The following is an 18,288-nucleotide window of genomic DNA, read 5'->3' on the forward strand; positions in this document are numbered from 1 at the left end:
AGTCTGAATCACAGGAGATGCAAATGCATGCTAAGTCAAGCAGTGGGACAACACAAAAGGGACAGGGACCGTTCCCCACCGGAGCCTTTCAAGTTTCAGCATCAAGCCCTGTGATCTGGGGAATCATGGGTGGCATCCCGTCAGCCCCAGAACTGAACTCTGCTAGCCTCACTGGGGGCTCCCCTTTCTCCACATCCTCGCCAACACCTCATGTTTCCTGTGTTGTTAATTTTAGCCATTCTGACAGGTGTGAGGTGACATCTCACTTCCATTTCAGTTTGCATTTCCAGAAGGGGGGATGGTCCACTAACCTTGATTGGTCATCGATGGAACAGTCTCCTGATAACAAAGGCCACCATATCAGCCGAAAAGCAGCCATCAAGAGACGGGAAGGGACTTACTTTTCATGGAAAAGGAAGCTGAATTGCGTTAACTTCAAGGTCTACTCAATCCTGGTATCTTCATGCATATGTGTCATATCACACCGACTAGACTGTAGGGGTCGCCGTCAGCCTCTACTCAGAAAGTCTCTCCACGCAGGTCCACAGGCCCCTAAGCAAAGCCCTTGACACCACATGTGTATCAGAGTTCATGTTTTATCTAATTTTAGCAGGGGCTGGAGGAAGGTTCCCTCTTCGAAATACATTTGTATTCCTCTGTGCACCTGTATACAGGTTAATAAAGGCCTTTTATAGTTCATGAGGAACATAATGTAAATTCTCGTTAGTTTTTGCTGCCAGATTAGTTTGGACATCACAGAACTTTGTGTTTACAGATCTTTTTCTATTTTAAGACTGTAGATGAGCCACTCATGTTTCAGGCTTAAAAGCAGACATTCCCAGAGTTCAACCCTCACGTCCCCGGCTAAGACCTCAGTGACCCTGAGTGACCTTTTTCATCAGATTCCCCACAATCCAATGGGCATTGCTAGCAACTGTGCCTTCGGGATGCTAAGGCGGGGTGGGCAAGTCTGAGATGCACCCTGGGGCATAACCTGTGTCCAGACCGATGGCTGTAAGTACACCATGCTGTGTTTTTGCCGCTCAGGTGGCAGTCTCGCAACTCAGCAGAACACGCTTACCTTCCTGGGGCACGGGCTCCTCGAAGCCCCTTCTTGTTTGTATCCTGTCCCAGACTCCAGTGTCCATAAATGAAATGGAACTACATGAAAGCTGGAGAAATTCAGCTGGGAGATAAAAGGCCCGAGAGCTTGTCGAAAGCTCCTAAGGAAGGACGGGCAGGGTACGGGGGCCTTTCTGGCCTCAGAGAGTTCCCATCCAGCACCAGGTGGGACCTCACTGTTCAGCACCCCCTTGCTTTTTCTGGGTTCGTATGCATTCACCATCTCCGGCCTTTGCAGCGGCAGATGGCAAATTAATAATAGTAATAACAAAATAATGAAGATGTAGTAAAATAATTATGATGATGATCATGAAACTGAACTTAGCTCACAGGACAGATTTGCCAATTCCACAGCAGAAACACATACTCCAAACTGTTGATGCTCAATGAGGTGACTCGCTGTGCACCCTTTCAGAATACCCTGTTATACCTGTTTGCAAGTTCTTTTCCCGAAGCTGGGTGTTTGCATTGTCCTACTACGGCTGTCATAGGGAGGGCATAGGCTGACATCCGGCGTGGGAAGGACAGTAGGGACCCTACGGCCACGACTTCCAGAGAGGCAGTCGAGCTGCTCTGGAGATATATTCAGGAGCTGAAGGCCTGGAAAGGTCTGCAGACCAGGCTTCCTGGCAGGATTAAACACTCAGCAATGCAGAACAGACCCCAAATGTTATTGCAAGCAAAATCCTATTTTAATCTGCCCTCTTGACTCTTGGAATGTTAAATTTAACTGCTGTTAGGAAAGCTCCAAATGCCTTTGATCTCCCCTCAAAGTGAGTTTGTCCTTGAAGTAGAAGGCTTGACCTCTTCCAACAGAATTTTTTAAGTGAAGTATGCGAAGCATCCTTGCCCAGAAGAGAAATGGCAGTTTTCTGTTCCCCTGGGGTGCTGGGTTTTTGTGCGGTCACGGCGGGCGGGAGAGGATGCCCTACAGCGTATGGACGGCGACCCCGGGGGCTCAGGAGAGGCTGCAGAGGGAACCCGCACTGGCGGCCGTTGAATGGGCCGCACCGCGTGTTCCTGCTGCGGAGAATCCAGCAAGACACATAGTGAGGGAAGGAAAATCCCTGCTGTGTGCTGCGTGACCTCGGTCTCTCCCGAACCCATCACCAAACAGCAGGAAGAATGAGCCCCTGCAGCCCCCAGGCCGGCCGGGGGTACGGCGCTTCCTAAATGCAGCCTCTCATGGGGACGCTAGCATCTTCGCTGGGATCTGCAGACCAGCCCTCCTCTCCTCGCTGCGGGCCTGGGGAGAGCTCTGGCCCCCAGAGGGCTGCCCAGACACAGGCAGAAGCAGACAGGGAGGTAGGGGAGGCGTAGGAGGGAGGAGAGGAGCCGTGGATGCCTGACACCCTACAGGTGAGCGAGCGTGGCGGCTACTGCGCTGTGCGCATGCGCCCCTGGGGCTCCAGGCACCAGGTAACCAAGCGCAGCCTCTTTGCAGAGATCAACAGCATCTTCAGGGGCCAAGGTCAGCGTCTGTACAGAGATCAACAACATCTCTGGGGCCTCGCGGGTTTTTGCAAGGAGATGCAGGGAGGAAGCGCCATTCCTCGGGATGCTCACAGCCCCTCGGGGCTCCTTGTCCCTTCAGAGCCTGGAGAGTCAGGGTTCGTGGAATGCAGGAACTCATCCCAGGCAGCTTGGTAAGGCTCATCCATTCCCCACGATGTGCCTCGGTTCGTAAGTTTGTGACCTTCAAAGAAAAAGGGTCTGTTTTTGCAGCTCTGATTACTGGAATGACTTCATGGTCCTCCCTGGCGGCTTCCATCTGAAGAACTTCAAGTACCTTTTAAGCAGTAATTAGTCACAGCACGATGGGGCCCATGCAGTCGAATAGATGAGGCACAATCAACCTGAACTCTGGGAACCATGGAGACCCTCGCACAGTAGTCAGTGACGAACCAAGAGGAACCTATGCGTGTCCGTGCCTCGTCCCTTACTGGCCACTGGACAGCAGCGCATTGAATAAAAAACAGTGTTATGTGAATCCTCTTTTTTAAAATATATTCTACTAACATAGTTAAGAAAAGGATGATTTGTTGACTTTTTAAATCATTCTTAAATGGGGAAGAGGTGGACACAGAAGCAGAAAGCAAAAGAAACAAATGATTGGAGGAAGAGAATGGGAAGAGGTCAACGTAAGTTGAGTAAAAGGAAAAAGGAAGAGAGAGAAGAGAGGGAGAAGGGGACACAGAAAGAAAGAATGTATAAAGACAGGGGCATCTGGGTGGCTCAGTCGGTCAAGCATCTGCCTTCGGCTCTGGTCATGATCCCCAGTTCCTGGGACTGACTCCTGCATGGGGCTCCCTGCTCAGTCGGGAGTCGCTTCTTCCTCTGCCCCTCCCCCTGCTCGTACTCTTTCTCTCTCTCCCCCCCCCAAAAAAATACACACACACACACACACACACACATACGGAGAGACAGAGACAGATACAGAGAGAGGACCTGAGGCGGGGACATGGATACAAAGCAAGGACAGGGGTCTGGAGAGGGTCTGAGAGCCCAGCACGTGGCTCTGTGGCCTCCTGGCTTTTGACCAAAGCTAGGAGCCTCTCCTTACTCTCTGTTTCTTCATCAGTACAACAAAAATTATACCAGTGTCTTCATTTTATGTTGTTCGAAGGATGAAATGAGATGATACGTAATTCTTAGCCTACTGATCGGCACACAACAATTTTAATTGTTGTTTCTATTCATATTAGCCAGAATAATAAATATTATAATCACTAATAATGACTTACAATGAAGATGTCCGTGATGAATCATTTTTAACAGTTATTCTTCTGCAACAACTAAAAAGACAGAAGTGACCACAGGTGTACCCATGGCAGAAGCAGAGAGGCAGATAAATGGAAAAATCATTTTGATTGAGGAAGACTTTGTTTTACTGTCCCTCGACTCCTGGCTGATAGGAGGTCTACCCGAGAAGGAAAATGCCATTAAATCAGTTAAATATGCTGTACTTCATAGCTCCAGCCTAAGGTTTGATGAGCTGAAATTCTACATGATCGACTACAATATAATTCTCAGATTATGGGTAGGTATCACATAATCTCTATATGCCTGGAAATCAGAAACCAGCAAGTAATTCAGTGGGTGGTTCAATTATTGATTGTAAATGATATCAGCTGTCTAGAGATTTCGATATTCTGAGCATTACAGCATCCTGTGTCTTGCTGTAAAGCTTTCCTAAAATACAGAAGACCTAGTGTTTATATTCTCCTTCCCTACTGTCGTACATCTGTTATTTAAACATCCCAAAGACAATGACCTCATGGGTGGACGGGATTTTTAATTGTCCTGAAGAGGTGGAGACATTTCAAATGGTCCATGTCTAGATAGCCCCCCGCAGGATCTCTGTGCAAATACAGGGCTGGGTCATTCTGCACGGTCCCTCCAAGTCTTCCTCACGCCCATCTGCTATCTTAGTGTCGGCTTTGCAGAGAAAGGTATACACCACTCAAAGGAGAGACACAGCCCGTATTTCCAAAAAACGGATTATTTGGAGTTTCTGCACAAAGAGAAAGTTTAGATATTCATTAGCAATCCTTTCATTTGGGGTAATCTTTTTCTTCTAGGGTGGGGGACAATTATCTTGATTCTCCCTTGAAACTGAAACATTATTGGACCCCAAGGCTACAGCTTTTCTCGTCAGTAGCATATTCACGCCAAGATATTTTGATCCAGATGTGAATACTTGTGTTTCAGAATGCTAAGCCCTTTATGGGTTCCATGGCCGTTCTTGCCTGAAATTGCCAATTATGGAGTCCAAAATACAAGGCTACAAGTAAACATTTTCCTTTAAATGTGGTCTATCAGCCTCCTTCATTAAAGTCGATTTTTTTTTCTGTTCTCATAATGCCATTATGAGCAACAGTCAGTTGTACTGAGGTCATTTACAATGTTTGGAAAATGCTCAGAGCCTCCTCCAACTATGCATTAGCACTTAGCCAGCTGGAGTCCCGCTGACAGCACCAATTAATGGCAATACCTCTAATGAACCACGGCCCCTCCCTCTCAGGGCACGAATGGGGACGGGCTATTAGGACCTTCCCTGAAACCCTACAGACACCAGGATACAAGCGCATGTTTCAAATTGACACACCATGTTGTACCGCCGAGAGAAATCTTGGCTTTGGGGAGCTTGATGTGTATTTACTGTTAGAAAGATACAGTCTGACAGATTTGGGTGGCTTCAAAAGAATGAGTGTTTCCGCTTCCGCAGGGAAAGGGGGTGGGGAGAAAGTCTGCTGTGGAAGCACGTCCCCTTCAATTCCTGGAAATCATGTTCTCTATCCTGGGTTCATCGTTCCTTCTATCCTTTGTCAAGTGCCTGCCTCCTCTCATGAAAGGCCCAGGAGGGCTAGAAATTGCTCCAGGAGAGTGAAGAACTCCAAAACCAGCCAGCGCTACAATGAGGTCTTCAGAGCAGGCAGTCTTCTGTGAATAATGAGGCAACCTTGAAGCCACCCCATCCTCGGGCATCTGTGGCTCAGGGAGGTGCCTGGCACACTGTTTGCCCATCCCCCACTGATAAAGGGCACCCTGGAATCAAGGCACGGCTCCCCGGGGAAGCCATGGTGCTAACCTCCTGGTGGGCCATCAGCACGTCTGTGTCAGCCTTCCAGTGCCAAAGCGCCCAAAGGACTAAAGACTCCTACCGCGTCCTTCCTTTTGTCCGACTTGCATCAGCCAGTACAAGTCACCGAGCCATGGCGGACACCTCCAAAGTCATCACTTTATGCTGTATCTCAGCATATTTTAAAAGAAATGTTTCAAATCCTCATTCTTCACAGCACTGGGTTAGGATTCAAGACACCTGGGTTCTAGACCTCGCCTCGACTTCTGACCTCGGCGAGCCACACTTTTCTGAGTGGGAGACTGGATAGAAATAATGATGCCTTCTTGGTCAACCTTACAGGACAGTTGTGAAGGGCAAATGCAAAACTGTAGAGCCCAGCGCTTTGAGAAATCATGAACCACTTAAGATGTGTAAGGTGTTATTTAAGTTTTTTTGTTTTGTTTTGTTTTGTTTCTGGACAGGTGGCAGGATGACTTTGGCCCACAGATGATTTGGCTGAAGGCAAATCAGAGAAACGTCAGGTCCAAGAAGGGTGCTCGGCCCTCCCGTTCTTCTCCTGGAAGCAGGAGGAAAGATCCCAGCTGGACGACATCCTCCTGTGCCCGGGGGAAAGTAACATTCCCATCACCAAGGATAAGGAGTGGAAGCCAAGGGAATTCTGTACAAACAGACCTTGTTAAATAATAACCCGTCTTCCTTTAGCATCCTTGTATATTGCGTTATTTTTCCAAAATTTCCTTTGTGTTCTTCCTGGGAGAAAAGCATTTAACTTTGCCTCTTCCTTGGGTCTTACCTCCCTGCCCTTTCGATCCCTCTGACCCTTCCTATGGGAAGTTTCAGAACTTTCACTAAGCCAACCTGCATCCTTCCTCCTCATAGAGGCATGTCCATTTTTCCTTCCCTCCTCTCCCAGCCCTACATGGAAACTTAGAAGTTAAAATAGGAACAGGTTCCTGTGGGGCAAGACTGGCAAAGTCCCAAAGCCCCCAGAGCGTGGGTAGTGCTTCGTCATCTGTTCGAGGCTCCCTGTTTCTCCAGGCATCTGATTAGTCTGATGACAGATCCATCAACCAAGTCCTAGGGGTTGAGGTGGTCCCTGGCTACAGCCATTAATGTTGTCTGTGAGACAAGACATCAAGTCCTGCTGAGCGGGTGGTGTACAGAAATGCACACGACAGTCAGAAGGTGGCTTGGCGGACCCGGAATCTGAGCGAGATGGTGGGGGTAGGTGGTTGGTTCAATTATAAGGGTCCTCAGATGACCCTCTAGGACTCCAGCAAAGGTGTGCCTTCCACGGAAACCATGCCTAGCCTCCCAGTGATCACAGCCAGCCTTCCTGCTGTGACCCACCTTTCCTAAGGGACCCCCAAGGGACCCACCACCCTTCCTGCCGGTACCTTCTGTCTCCAGCCACGCTACGGAGCACAGGCTGCGGGGTCCTCTCTGTCTCTTTAAGATGACTCCGTGAGCAGTGGATGCTGCACATTTACTTCTAGAGGACAACTTCGCATGGTCCCAGGGAAACAATCCGGAAAGGAAAGTGAAAGGCCGTTGCTCATAAAATTCCACGTTGCCAGGTAGTGCTTAGAAATACAGGAAGGGCGAGCTTGATCATGTGCTGAAAATTCTGACTTCATGTTCATTTTGTCAGACTTTGTCTTGCTCTTCCCCTTAACCCCACCTTGTCTTCCTCCTCCTCCTCCTCCCATCAGCCTCTTCTCCTCCCTCCTTCCTCCTTCTTCCTTCTTCCTCTTCCTCTTCCCTTTCCTCCCCTCTCCTCCTCCTCCTCCCCTCCCCCTCCTCCTTCTCTTCTTCCTCCTCCCTCCTCCCCCTCCTCCTCCTCCTTCTCTGTTCCTTCTTCCTCCCTTTCCTCCCCCTCCTCCCCTTCTCCCTCTTTCTCTTCCTCCTCCTCTTCCCCTCCCCCTCTCCCTCCTCATCCCACTCCTCCCTCTCCTCCTCCTTCTCCTCGTCCTCCCCTCCCCTCCTTCCTTCTTCTCCACGTTCTCCTCCCCCCACTCTTCCTCCTCTTCTTCCTCTTCCTCCTCCTTCCCTTTCTTCTCTCTCTCCCTTTTTCTTTTTTTGTTTGGGTCACAGTGAAGTCATACAAGGGTTGCTCAAGGAGGACACATTCTGCTCGAGGCCCTTAGCCACCCACACGTCCTGCCCTGGCAGCATCTCTTAGTTCACCTTGGGTTATCTCACCTGGGACAGGACTCGTTGGAGGGGGTTCTAGAGACACACCTGCCTAACATCCAAGACATAAGGTAAATATTTGCTTAGTGACAGAAATTTCTAATTTCCCTTCACTGAGCTAAGCTGGGAAAGTATGTCCTGGCAGCTCTGCTCAGTTAAAGATTTTCTGATAAACCAAAACTGTATTTTACTGGATTCTTCATCCATAAAATTAGGTGGTTAGACTAGATCATCTCCAGGGGATTTCCGAGCTCAACGTGGTGCAATTCCATGATTTTATGATGTGGTGATGAGATTTTCAATTAAATTTTGCTCCGTAAGGATTATCAAGCATCATCTTGATTTGTCCCAAGAAACGGGGGGTTCTATCATACCCAAGCCAAGCTTGGCATCCATGCTTACTGACTTCTTGCCAATTTGCTCAGTGTTTCCCTAAACCAAATAGTTTTCTACAAAATTCATGTGAAGGCATAGTTCAGTAAAATTCAAGATAATTAGGATGGCCTAAAGTCAATCTCACTGTTGTATTTTTTTTTTTTTTGCTCACCCACTTAAAAATAAATAATTTTAATTTAGAATGTGTTCTATGCCAGGTCACAAGCAACAGTGCAATTTTAAAATACATATATTATAAAATCAGCATATTCCACATGATATCTATCTGTCCCAGGAGCTAGTCAAAGAGACATGATTCTCAGATGTTGAATCATTGCCTAGCAACTAAAGTCCTTTTAGAATCAGTAACACTAGAGATAAATGGTTTACCTGTTGCAACAGTCTATTGGTATTTGATTTGTGTCGTAAGTGGTGCTTTCTCTTTCTGTAAAGTTAGCAAGAAGGGATGGCCAAAATCACTCAAGTCCGATAGCATGGTGCCACATGTGGATGAAATATGAGCTACTTAAAGAAATCCATGAAGAAGCAGAAGGTGTGTGGAGTGAGATTCATCTCTGGTTCCCAAACTCAAATAAGGTCAGGCTCTCCTGGGGAGGATCTCAAAGTCCTGCTATTCAGACAGCAACTAATACCTAATGAATCCATGCGTGGGGGAAGTCAGGCTGGAGCGGATTTGAAGACTGGATTACTATCGCTCCCATTCCACAGGGGAGGAAACTGAGGCACAGAGAGGTTAGTTAAGTTTCCTGAGGCCACACCGTGAGTGTAAGCAAAGCTGGACTTCCTACCAGGAGACCCAGCTCCAAGAGCCTGTGCTCTTCATTCCAATGCCACACTGCCGCTTCCGTGAGCTCACAGAACAATCAGAAGATGCAAACCAGCAAAATGCCAAATAAGAACACTTCAAATCAGAGGCAGCTGGCAGCCATCTTATAGTATACCATTCCTGCTTTCCCTTTGGAAGGCGTCTTTCTTAGGTTGTGTATGTAATATGTTAGTATCAGGGTCTAGGGGATTCCAAACTCTTGGCTAGTAACTAGATATGCATATAGGGCTATATCATATCACATATCCTGTTTTGCAATGTACTTTCATAACCACATTATGCTATGGATACCTTTTATTGGGTGCATTTTTGCAACACCATCTGAAATGAACATAATGTCTTTGCTTATATAATGTTGGGGCTTAAAATATTTCTTTAATTCTTTGATGTGATTTGCTTTTAAAAGAAGGAAGCTACGCCATTGTCCTCCCTCCCCTGAGTGTGGCTGGATTAGCGAATCCCTTCTGAAACATTGAAGTGATGGGGAGTGACCTCCGAATTTGTATCATAGAAGTCACGGTAGAGTCCTCCCTATTCTGTCTGGGATCATTCTCCCTCCCGGGGGAAGCCAGCAGTGGGGTCTCTGGCACTCAGGCAGCCCTAAGGAGACGTCCACGTGATCACCTGACACCAGCCGGCACGGACCTGGCATGTGAGCGAGACGCATCATGGGGGCTTCTCCCTCTGCAGTCAGGCTTCTGGCTGAAGATAGCCCATGACTTCTCGGTTGCAACCTCATGAAAGAGTCTGAAACAAAGCCCTCCTGGTGAACTGCTCCTAGATCCCTGACTCTCAACATTGTGTGGAAAAGTAAATGTCAATTGATTAAAGTTTCTAGACCTTGGAGGTTTTACTCAGGAACGAGTAACTGGGGGCTATAGGTAACGCCAGTTGACTCTGCCGTCTACTGCTGGTAAACATTCGGGTTTTTCCTAATTTTTCCTAGTGCCAAAGCACTGATATGAACAACACAGACGTGGTCATATCCTTAGGACAGATTTCCAAAGAAGACTTGCTAAATTAGCACCTTACACACTTACTAGGTCTTTTTACTTGTGCGTCTCTCTGTAGAGAGATTTTAGCGTCTTGTGTTCCCAACAGGGAAGTGTGAGAATAACTGTCTTCCACTTCATCACTGTGGTCTGCAGAATGACCCCCTCTCCCCAAGGATGTTCACGTCCTAATTGCTGGACCCTGTGACTGTGTGACATTACCTAGCAAAGGGGACTTCACACACATAGTAAGTTAGGGACTGTGAGATAGGGGAGTATCTGGCTTATTTGTTCTCTACGATCCTTGTCACCTTAAGTGGCCATACACAATTGCACAGCCTTGGTGGCTTAAACAGTAGATATTTACTTCTCTAGCTCTGGCTGCTGGAAGCCCAGTGTCCAGATGCCAGCACATTTGGCCTCTGGTGGGGGCCCTTTCACCCTCTCCCTGGTTCACAGAGAGTAGCTTCTCATTGTGTCCTCATGTATCAGAGAGAAAGAGAACTCTGATGTTTCTTCCTTTCCTTGTAACGACAATAGTCTCACCAAGGGGGCTCTACTCTCATGACCTCATTTAAACTAATCACCTCCCAAAGACTCTGTTGCCAATTACTGTCACCCTGGGACTTACAGCTTCAACAGGTAGATTTGCAGGGGACACCAACATTCCATCCAGATCATCCAACTGACCCATGTAATCCCGAGAGTCCTTAGAAGTGGAAAAGGAGGTCTTAGTGATGCACGGTGACAAGGACTCCCTCACTGCTTGCAGGAAGGGGCCATGAACCAAGAAATGTCGGCATCTCTACATGCTGCAAGATACAAGGAGGTGGGTTCTCTTCTGGATCTTCCCGAAGGAACACAGACCTGCAGACACCTTGATTGTCGCCCAGTGAGACCCATATTAAACTCCTGAATTCCTGACCTCTAAGCTGGTACATCTGTGCTGTTTTTGGCCACTAAATGTGTGACAATTTGTTATAGCAGCCATAGAAAGCTAGTACACTCCCATCCAAGTACTAACCAGGCCCGACCCTGCTTAGCTTCCGAGATCAGACGAGATCGGGCGCCTTCAGGGTGGTATGGGGCGCCTGGGTGGCTCAGTGGATTAGGCCGCTGCCTTCGGCTCGGGTCATGATCTCAGGGTCCTGGGATCGAGCCCCGCATCAGGCTCTCTGCTCTGTGGGAAGCCTGCTTCCTCCTCTCTCTCTGCCTGCCTCTCGCCAACTTCTGATCTCTGTCTGTCAAATAAATAAATAAAATAAATCTTTAAAAAAAAAAAAAAAAAAAAAAAAAGAAAGCTAGTACACTCACCAAAACTAGGTCTTAAAATTGTTTCATGTTCAACTTTGATCGGCAGAAACAACTGTTTCCTTTTGTCTTGATGAACAAATTGTCTTGAATTTCTTGCCTTATACATGTTACTTTGCTCTCATGTTGAAGTACTGAGAGCACGTCGCTTCCTGTCTCGTGTCTGCTTTCCTCATGGTCTTCCGCGGTGCATTTTGTTGAGAGTCTATGAGCTTTGGAACGTTTTTTGGTTGTTGCTTGTCTGGACTCTTTAAGGTCATTTTTGATTGGAAGTCTTCTTTTTAATGAGTGTGTGTTGCAGAAAATGAGATGAGCCAGAATTTGAAACAAGACTTTGCCTTTCAATAAGGATCTCTCCTGTGGTTGAAACATAGACGTTCTCTCTCTGACATTGTTATGTAGTGTTGGCGAAAAACAAAACAAAACAAAACAAAATCATGCACCCTCCACACCAAAACAGAGAAGAGGGAGAAGGAATTCTATTGTAAAACATAGAGTTTGTTATCCAATGTACTGGCATCACAGCACACAGACGTGAAAAGAGGTCTGGATGAAATTGCACAGATGTTTACATAGTGAAGTAAGAGAAAGAACAGTGAAATCTCTTATATCTTGGAGAGATGGAGGGATGGATCTTGGGAGGGTCTCTTCTAGAGAGACCTCTGAGCTGATTCCAGAGTTCCGGGTTACAGCCATGGAGTAGGAGACCTTTCAGGACAAAATCAGAATGTTGCCCTCTTTTTGGCCTGTTGCTTCTTCAAGGACACAGGCTCCACAGGGAGAGAGAGGCCTCGACTTGCTCCTCAAAGAAAATGTCTTTGTGTATGTTTCTTTATGATGGAAGTGTTGATTTTCTCATTACTGCCTGAAAGTCTACCTTTCTCTTTCCAGATTTATGTCACCACCCAGTTTCGATACACCTGATCCTTGAATAAAATGAACAATGATGGATCTATGAGTGTTGAAAGTTGCCAGGGCCTCTAAATTTCTTATTGATCTCCGGATAACTACTATCTGACTGGGACTTTCTTAGCAATTCTTTTGTATACAAGCCTGTATTACTCTTGAGAAGAATTTTAGAATGACCTCTATGCACTAGAGCTTGGGTTCAATTTTAATTAGGCTATAAGTGGTAAATATTTGCTAATAGACTGGGGGTGAACAACTAATTAATAAAAGACTACTGTGTGCTGACAATTTACATGATCTAACTAATAATTTGGGTCCAATCAAGTCTTAGTGAAAGCAATCCTTTCTAACCTAATTATTGAAAATTGAAGATATCTACAAAAGTGATGTTTAAAAAAATAATGAAGTGTGATTTCCTTTTAAAAATGTATTCCTATTGCAATGGTTTATATGAAGAAGTTATTCTTTCTGCTCTGTTGCATTCTTCCAACAGCTATCCATCAAAACATAGTAAAACTGGGATTCCACAGATTCTGATTTTCTCCCTTTGTGGTATTTGACCATGTTTCTGCTACAATAGTGCTTAAAAGAAGCTAGGTTTTATTTTATTTTTCCCATGAGTAAAGGCTCTATGACCTGGAAGTCAAATTGCCTTTTTAACAGCTTTATGGGTGTCTAATTTACATACCATTAAATTCAGCCATTTAAAGTGTAGCCTCCAATGATTTTTAGGAAATATAGAGTTGTGAAACCATTTACCACAATCCCGTTTTAGAATCATGAAAGGATCCACCGCCTCTTGGCAGTCTCTCCACATTTCCACCCTCAACCTGGTGCAGCCAGGAATCGATTTTCCATCCCTACTCATTTGCTTTCCCTTGGACATTTCCTACATCTGGAGTCCTATGCAGTGTGGCCTTGTGTGTCTGGCTCTTTCCACTTAGCCTCATGTTTTCAAGGTTCATTCAAGTTGCAGCTTGTATATGTAGTTCAAGATATTTAATTTATTATTTGAGAGTGAGAACGTCGAGAGAGAGACCAGAAACACTGGGGAGGGGCAGAGGGAGAGGGAGAAGCAGGCTCCCCACTGAATGGGGATCCTGACCTGAAGCTCGATCCTAGGACCCTGGGATCAAGACCTGAGCCAAAGGCAGATGCTTAACCGACTGAGCCACCCAGGCGTCCCCATAGTTCATTTTTTTATTGCCAAATAACATTCCCTTAATGAATGTTGCGTGTTTTGCTGCTCCCATCACCAGCTGATGCCCACTTGGACTGGTTCCACTTCTCTGCTCTCAGGAAGAAAGCTGCCGTGAGCGTTCTCATGCAAGTCTTTGTGTGAACACGCAGTTTTGTTTCTCTCGGATAGATTCGAGGGTTGAGATCGCTGGGTCTTAGGATAAATTGATGCTTCACTGTTGAAGAAACGGCCAAACTTTTCCAAAATGACAGTAACATGTATATTCCTATCAGTAATACAGGAGAGATTCGTGCTTTTCCGATTCCTTGCCAACATGTGTCCTTGTGTGCTGTTTTGCTTGGATCATTCCAGGGGCCGTGCAGCGGTTCTCACTGTGGTGCTCGTTTTCTTTCCCCGATGACTAGTGACGTCCAGCGTCTTCGTAAGTGATGGTCGGCCACTGGTATGTCTTCTCTGATGAAATACGCATTCGGTCATATTCTTTTAGTGTTAGATAGGCCATAGTTAAATAGCAGCCCAGATAGTCCACATTTTTAAAATTCATTTGATTCTATCTGAATGAACATTTACAATGTGCCACAGGCAGGGCTATTTGCTTCGTAACATTAAATGAGCACCTTGTATGTTGAATGTGCTGAACTGGTTGTTTTGTCACATAATTAAAAACAAAAAAAAAATCACTAAGCTCTTGAGGGCTTTATGGCAATAATCACATCAAAAGTTAGATGATTCATGAGTGTTGAGCCCTATAAGACTTAATTTTACCTAGTGTTTTGGAGGCTTGAAGGAAGAAAAAAATCTCTTCCATCTCAACAGGATAGAGGAGCTTATAGAGCAAGCGATATTTAGATTCCATTTGTAGAAAAGTTAAAAGCTCAAATGTACAGAAAGGGGAGACAGAAAGAAAGTATATTTCAGGTTGAGCAAGTGACAAAGCCCTGGGGTAGAGAGAAAAAACAAATGTGTATTAGGAACAAACATCAATAATTTTGTGTAGCTGAGCTACCTAATATAGGAATGGAAATCATTAGGGAATTAGGCAGGATCTGATCTTGAAGTGTGTAGAAATGCTAAGCAGAGGGGTGTGTGTTTTCTTCTTAAGAGTGGGGAGAACTTCATTTCAGCAACTGAGGGCCATTATTAAAGCTGTTTTCTGGAATTCATAGGGCTTGGCAAGTGGTAAGAAAGCCAAAGAAGGCCCTGGGGTTTCAAGTACTGGATGAGAAGATGAGTTACAAAGGGAGGCACCATTAACAGAGGTTTGAGAAAACAGAGAGGGAGATGATGAGTTAGCTTGGAGTCTCCAGACTGAAGGTGCCACTGGGTCACCAGGTTTCCAGGAGTGGTACTAGGACCATGGAGCCACAGTTCAGCAAAGCCATCAACAGGTTGGAGACCCTCCAGAGAGGAAGGGCATGGAACCATGAGATCAGGAGAGGACCCTTAGGTGTTGAGCAGACCCCTGGCTTTCCCTTCACCTGATGTTCAAAACTCCATTGAAGAAATGGAGAAATAGAAAACTCCTTTCTGTTACTTTTTGCCAGAATCATGAACTCTAAGACATCTTTCTAATTTTCATGATAATTTTCCACTCTACTTTTCCCCTGACTTCATTTTTTGGGTATTTGAGATAGCCCTTCCAACACTGTTTGCTAGTGTTTCCCTGACCTTGTCTGTTCTAACGTCTGTTCAGCTGCCCATGGAGCACCACATCTAGGACTTTTTATCACACGTATTTTATTCTACACATGACCGCTTTTCCAGGACACAATCTTCTAATATCTCTTGGGTCCACATAATCAAACTAAAATTCTCCCAGTGTCAGTATTTGAAACAGACACATTTGTCTTAAAATACTCATTGTCATCCACCCCAGATATGATGTTGAACACCCATGAGTATATGTATCCGTAGGGGTCTAACTATGTGCCAAGAACAGTGCTACACTTTTTTTCCATAAATATGTTCTCTCTTGCTCCTTCGCTCCTCATAAGAATCCAGTGAAGATGGGGTATAAATGCATTTCTCAACATGGTAGCCAGGACCTGATGTCACAGGGTACTGCTTACTGAAATCGATTCTGGCTTCAAGGTAGAATACGGTCTAATATAATCCTTAGTGAAACCTTGAGAAATCAAAGGGAAAGTAGCCTTGGGAAGTTACTGCGATGAGTCCCCACAGATCCCAGTTCAGCTGGTGATGTAGTTCTGAGCACACGGAGATGAATTTTCAGTTGGCATTTGCTTTCTCAGGCTTTAATCCATTCTAGGCAGCTCTTTACTTTCTCAGGCTTTAATCCATTCTAGGCAGGGTTTACTATGTCACTGAGTGTAAAATTCATTTTATTTTTTAGGGAATTTGCTAAAAGGAGCTCTATAAGCCAAGCTAAAAGCCTCTCCACAACAGCCAGAAAGGACCATAAAACTATGTCATTAAGCACATGCTCCAGAAAGATTTTTGTGTCCCATGTTGCCGCCAGGGGTATATATTCGGAAGTAAAACATCTTCACTGACTTGTGCATTTGATGTTAACATTCTGAAAATAATAGCGAGAACTATGATATGGAGAAGGCAAGGTTGGAACCATCCAGGGTGAACAAACACCACAGCATCTCCCTTCCCAAATCCAGTCCTCGCTGATGCTGAGTGCGTCCATTTTCCACCTTGGCTCAATGAGAAATGACCCCTGTCATCTCCAAATGACAGTGAGGCCAAACTACTTTAGGACAAACACCCAAGGAAACAGCCCTATTAACAGATATCCCTTATCACATGGGAAATACAAACCACACATTTTCTGTGGCAAGTGACAGAACACCCAATTCAAGGTAAAATTTAAAAGGGGGGGGGTTAGTGGCTTCCATAAATAAATCCCTAGGTAGGTCTAGATTTGGATAAAATTTGAGCCCACAACTCAAAACAGTTCACCAGAGATCAAGTGTCTCTGTCTTCCATCATGGCGACTCCATTTCAGCCTTTTGCCTGTAGGTCCAGCCCCCCTCTTCGGTGGATTTCCCATAGTCTAGCCTCCCCAGATCTAGAAACTTCTCCTCTAGTTGTTATTATAGATGAGAAAGGAGGTTTCTCTTTCCAGAAACCCCCAAAGTGTCTTCACAACTCTCTGGCCTGTAAGTAGGTTGTGTTTCCATCCAGGGACCAACCCCTGTGGCCATCCAGGGGCCAACCCCTGTGGCCCAAGCTATAGGCTTTGCTTATTGACCGCCCCCCTCAGCACCTGGTGCTGGACCTGGGGTGGGTGGGCACCATCCCAAACACATAGATGAAATGGAGAGTGTCTGCTCCTTCCAGGACAAATACCAGTGCTGTACCAGGAGCACAGAGCAGGGAGGTGAACAGGAAAAAGGACAGGCAGACACCATGAAAGGAACCACTCACCTCTGTGCCTGACCAAATGCCCTGAAAATGTGGAGAATGGGGGACAAGGCTGAAGGGACACCGGAAGTGTCAGAGTGACACTTTTAAGCAGTCACATAATAGGATTTTAAAGAAAATGGGAATCCTTTCAGAAAGGAATTAGTGTAGATGCACCAGATTATGAACCTTTACACAAGGAACACCCTTTACTGTCATCTTTATCTGCTAAAGGTCCAAGTAGAATGTCACATCATTCATTCAGTCCTTATATCTAGTAAACATTTCCATGTGCTATCCTTGTGTGAAGTCCTGCAAATAGCCTGGTAGACTAGACATGACATTCTCTTCCAGGGACTCATTCTCTTATCGGGAGCCAGATGTAAAAACACATGATGATGACAATGAGCTCTCTGCTAGACCCAGCTCTACCAAAACTGCTGCTGTCAGACCTCCCTCTACTGGATCTTCCTCCACTGGTTTTATCTCCATTAGACTTATCTCTACCAGACATCACTGGCCAGGCCTACCTCTTGTAGACCTACCTGGACTGGACCTGCATCTACCAAGTCTACTAAAGGTAAAGATAAGGTGTTCAAGGAGCACAGAGTTGGAGGAACAAACTGTACATCTGTTCTGAGTCAGGCATTGTGCAGACTAGTTACACATTTGTTTACTTTGTCCCCCAGCAGTCACATCAGATAGTGACGTTATCTCCATTTTGCACAAAGACTAAGTGGAAAGAGGTTAAGAAACTTGGCCAAATAGAGCTAATGAGAAGCAGGGGGATGGGAAAGTCATTTGCACTGGTTTCTGTAGCTTAGGGGGTTGGGCAGACAGATGGGTGGAAGGGAACTCAGAACAGACTAGGAAAGAGAGGAGGGCTTTGGCTGCTGAGCAGTGGTAAGAGATCAGGTCACATTAGAGATATTCAGAAGCAGGTGTGTGGCTGAGAACGGTCACTTTGACTGGAATATGGAAGTTGGATTATTTGGCAGTGCCTCTGAGACAAGAAAACCATGAATATTTTCAATCTTTAATTACTAATATTTTCAAAAACTCAATTAAGACATTATAGAGGGCACGGATTGCATGGAGTACTTGGTATGGTGAAAAAATAATGAATACTGTTATGCTGAAAATAAATAAATTAATTTAAAAAAAGACATAATAACCTTTAAAAATCTTCTAAAATACACATGACTATACACTCCCTGAAGCCTTATTTTTCCACATCTCAACACTTTAAAAACAAAAGTTAACCACCTTGATATTCCTTAAAATGTCCAAGAAGAAAATCGTCTGCAGAAGCTCTTTTCTGTGGCTGAAGTCTGCAGGCTTTGAGCTCCATTCCATCCACATTTTGGTGCATTATGACCAT

Source organism: Neovison vison, chromosome 12 (assembly GCF_020171115.1).
Source record: "Neovison vison isolate M4711 chromosome 12, ASM_NN_V1, whole genome shotgun sequence".
NCBI lineage: Eukaryota > Metazoa > Chordata > Mammalia > Carnivora > Mustelidae > Neogale > Neogale vison.